Source organism: Formica exsecta, unplaced genomic scaffold, assembly GCF_003651465.1.
Source record: "Formica exsecta isolate Colony F162 unplaced genomic scaffold, ASM365146v1 scaffold350, whole genome shotgun sequence".
Taxonomy (NCBI): domain Eukaryota; kingdom Metazoa; phylum Arthropoda; class Insecta; order Hymenoptera; family Formicidae; genus Formica; species Formica exsecta.
Genome location: NW_021850753.1, coordinates 150571 through 155897, shown reverse-complemented (window position 1 = coordinate 155897; position 5327 = coordinate 150571).

The following is a 5327-nucleotide window of genomic DNA, read 5'->3' as shown; positions in this document are numbered from 1 at the left end:
TTAACGTTGTCGCGTCCCACTTCAAACATAAAAGAGCATAAATATTTCAATTTAGGTAAAGTCGGGATTTTTCTCACGGCAGAAAAAAATTACTCTTAACATCGCCATTACGAGAATCAGAAAAAAGTTTCAACAGTTACATTAATAGATACATTGCCTATATGTTTCTTTATTCGCGCTCGTGCGGTTTTTTATAAAATAATTCTATTTTCAGTTTCTTTTTTATTTATTCATGTTACATTCATTTTCAGTTTCTTTTTTATTTATTCATGTTACATTCGTTTTGTTCATTTCGCGTTTGTATACTCTCTTAATTATTTAATTTATTGACACTCTTGTGCACACGTAATTTTCCATCATTCGCTATCTCAATTGTACATCTGACATATTATTTTCAATTTGGAAAGCTCGCTTAAAATCACGGTCCACACAATACATCTTTTTCTTCTTATACTTTCTTGTATCTATAGTTTGTTGAAGTTAAACAAAGTTCGCTGTTGTTCAATTCAATTTCAAAAACTCTACCCCTGCTTTTTATTTTACCTATATATTTGAAGGACCTAATTATAAATAGGAATAAGTAATGAATTCTGAATAAATTAAATATATAAACATATATTAAATAAATAAACATATATTGAATGAATAAATAAATTTAATTATTATTTCTTTCAAAAATTTTATTTTGTAATTTGCAAAAGAATTTTCATACAATATTTCGCAATTAATTATTGAAAAACATAAGGTACAACAAGTTCTTTGACGCGCGCAAGCTAACTCAAACAACATCTCGAGTCAGATTAGGCAACATTTCTCTTCGGACGAATCGAGACTCTAAAGAGAATAGAGGCAAGTTATGAATCCCTAATCCGGCTTATGCACATACATTCGGTCATGTAAGAGTAGGACCGTCTGCAATTTCGCGCATTCAAAAACCCCACCCCTGCTTTTTATTTTACCTATATATTTGAAGGACCTAATTATAAATAGGAATAAGTAATGAATTCTGAATAAATTAAATATATAAACATATATTAAATAAATAAACATATATTGAATGAATAAATAAATTTAATTATTATTTCTTTCAAAAATTTTATTTTGTAATTTGCAAAAGAATTTTCATACAATATTTCGCAATTAATTATTGAAAAACATAAGGTACAACAAGTTCTTTGACGCGCGCAAGCTAACTCAAACAACATCTCGAGTCAGATTAGGCAACATTTCTCTTCGGACGAATCGAGACTCTAAAGAGAATAGAGGCAAGTTATGAATCCCTAATCCGGCTTATGCACATACATTCGGTCATGTAAGAGTAGGACCGTCTGCAATTTCGCGCATATTCGCATGCGTGCCTTTCAACACAGAGATATAGCTTCTATAGCTCACCACGTTACACAGACAGCCGATTAAGCCTTACTATATGTTTCAGTATTTCATATACTAAACTGCACGTAGTGATTACGGTGCATGTATAGCATGTATGGCAGTCTAAGCAAAACAAAATTTAAGGTTTTTTTTAAATAAAAAATATTCTAGAAACTTTATGCTGTTGTATTAAAATTTTATGATTCTCGTTGCGTTTGTTTATATTAGAATCTACGATGTCGCTTTCTCATCATTCATAGTTTATATTTGCTGCATTGTAGATGTGACTACCTCGTCATATTTCAACATTTCACTTAAGTTAAAGAGCTTAACGTTTTAGTGCATACATATTATAGGAGTTCGCGTGAGCAAAATGTAGGAGTTAACACACCCATCATGTATTATATAGAGCGGCGGAGAATCTGAATCGAACGCGTTTTCAGCAACAAGAATCGAGCTAGTGAAATTATCGGTCAGACAGAGATGCCCCAGATGAGGCAGTAAAAAAAGAAAAGAAATAACATCTTTCCTTCTCGTTTCCAGAAACGAAACTTTACAACTCTATGGGGAAATGTGTGTGTGTGGTCTTTGCCCCAACGCAGCACACGAATGCACTTTGTATCGGCGATATGTTTCCGAACTCTCCTTCCCTCTGTTTTTTCCTCGAGTAGCTTCGCGTCAAAGCGGAAAAGGAAAGGCTCACAGTGGAAACAGCGCCAAATATCAAAAGACTCTAGCGAAAAAATAAAATATACCAACGGATACTATAGTACCGCTGTACGCTCAGCTTCTAGAAATACGAACGCTTTATTTTTCTTCCTAGCAAGAGGTAACAGTATCAATCGACCATCAATAGCTAACGTGATCCATCAATAGCTAACGTATCAATTACTATTCAAAGTGGGTATCAGTACAAAATCAGTACTAATCGATCTTCGTTTTACATGACATATCATACAACGTTTCTCCCTTGTGGAATGATTGATAGATATCTTATTCATGTTAATATATGAATACATATCCCTTTCATACATCTAGTATTATACAGAGAATAAATATGCCAGTTTACAATTTTAGTTGTGATGACAAAAATACTCTTTTTTTTTGTCAAGCTAAATAAATCGATTAGCAAAATCCATTATAGATAATGTATATCAAAATGAAAAATGATATAGATAATGATAATAATATTTACCATCTTTCTTATTTCGATAAAATATATGTGTAATAATAATATCAATCTTTTACAAATCGGATATGTAGCATTTTTTCGTCATTAATCGTATCATTATTAGACATTAATAACGATCAACTTTGTCCGATAACGATCTTTAACAATACTTTGAACAATATTTTTATTTTAATGACAAGTTGACATCGCTATCGCATATTTAATTGACTTGTATTTTGCTCATATTTCATTATTTTCTGACAATGAGTTTAAAAATAAAAATATCAAGACATGATGAAATTCACATGATCGCAAAAATACATAGAATGCAATGCAATTTTGTCGAGAATTCTTGTGACGCAAGTGGACGAAAAGTTTCCCAAGAGTGCTCGCATAGTTTTCGGTTAACGTTGTCGCGTCCCACTTCAAACATAAAAGAGCATAAATATTTCAATTTAGGTAAAGTCGGTATTTTTCTCACGGCAGAAAAAAATTACTCTTAACATCGCCATTACGAGAATCAGAAAAAAGTTTCAACAGTTACATTAATAGATACATTGCCTATATGTTTCTTTATTCGCGCTCGTGCGGTTTTTTATAAAATAATTCTATTTTCAGTTTCTTTTTTATTTATTCATGTTACATTCATTTTCAGTTTCTTTTTTATTTATTCATGTTACATTCATTTTCAGTTTCTTTTTTATTTATTCATATTACATTCGTTTTGTTCATTTCGCGTTTGTATACTCTCTTAATTATTTAATTTATTGACACTCTTGTGCACACGTAATTTTCCATCATTCGCTATCTCAATTGTACATCTGACATATTATTTTCAATTTGGAAAGCTCGCTTAAAATCACGGTCCACACAATACATCTTTTTCTTCTTATACTTTCTTGTATCTATAGTTTGTTGAAGTTAAACAAAGTTCGCTGTTGTTCAATTCAATTTCAAAAACTCTACCCCTGCTTTTTATTTTACCTATATATTTGAAGGACCTAATTATAAATAGGAATAAGTAATGAATTCTGAATAAATTAAATATATAAACATATATTAAATAAATAAACATATATTGAATGAATAAATAAATTTAATTATTATTTCTTTCAAAAATTTTATTTTGTAATTTGCAAAAGAATTTTCATACAATATTTCGCAATTAATTATTGAAAAACATAAGGTACAACAAGTTCTTTGACGCGCGCAAGCTAACTCAAACAACATCTCGAGTCAGATTAGGCAACATTTCTCTTCGGACGAATCGAGACTCTAAAGAGAATAGAGGCAAGTTATGAATCCCTAATCCGGCTTATGCACATACATTCGGTCATGTAAGAGTAGGACCGTCTGCAATTTCGCGCATATTCGCATGCGTGCCTTTCAACACAGAGATATAGCTTCTATAGCTCACCACGTTACACAGACAGCCGATTAAGCCTTACTATATGTTTCAGTATTTCATATACTAAACTGCACGTAGTGATTACGGTGCATGTATAGCATGTATGGCAGTCTAAGCAAAACAAAATTTAAGGTTTTTTTTAAATAAAAAATATTCTAGAAACTTTATGCTGTTGTATTAAAATTTTATGATTCTCGTTGCGTTTGTTTATATTAGAATCTACGATGTCGCTTTCTCATCATTCATAGTTTATATTTGCTGCATTGTAGATGTGACTACCTCGTCATATTTCAACATTTCACTTAAGTTAAAGAGCTTAACGTTTTAGTGCATACATATTATAGGAGTTCGCGTGAGCAAAATGTAGGAGTTAACACACCCATCATGTATTATATAGAGCGGCGGAGAATCTGAATCGAACGCGTTTTCAGCAACAAGAATCGAGCTAGTGAAATTATCGGTCTCTACTAACGGCTGAAGAGTTGGAACATCAAAAGCACGTTGCTAGACTAGAATGACCTCGTCGGCCATTCGTCAAAACGGTCTGATTGCCGCTACAAGCCAGGGATTGGGAGCGCTACCGTATTTCCCGTCCTCAATAGCAGTTCGCAAATACATAGAGGCACTTAAATCGCAAATAGAGTCCAGTAAAATCAACATTAAACATTATTTTTTAATCACAAAAGCTTCAGTTGCCTAAAATGTCATATTTATAAATAATTTTACAAGAACTAAATTTTTTAACAAAAAAAAAATTAGGAAAAAGCATATTGTGTAATATGTGGTATAATTAAATTGTTTAGTATCAATTTTAATTTTAATTTTAATTTAAGTTTAAATCTAATCGTAAACTTTATGCAAAACTTGAATTTTAATTTCGATTTAAACATGATAATTTTTATTTTTATTTTAATCTCATTTTCAATTTAAATTCAAATTTTTAATTTAAATTTAATTTTAATAATAAATTAAGGCAGACCGAATATATCGACTAGGCCGTGATTTGAGTGTCTCTAGCTTTGCAACGCGGTGCACCGGCTTCCTTGCTTTTCACCACGTTGCCTTGGTCGGTCGTCGCCTCTCGGCCGCCTCACCGCGCCTCACACTCACCTTCCTTCCTTCCTTCCTTTCCGGATAGAACCGCTGCTCTACGCCGCGTAATTGGCTGGAATATCTAATGGATTCGGTTAACCCCTTCACGAAGGGCTGGCGGTTGCACGACGGCGCCAGGATTGAGCAGATAAAGTCCGAGTCTCGTTCGTTCGCCCCGCGCGTGATACGGCAATCGCGATAACTTGGCGCGCACTATAGAGATTAGGCCGAAGGAATTCAACGATAAATTTAGATTTAGTTTTAGTAGATAAACACAAGTGGAAA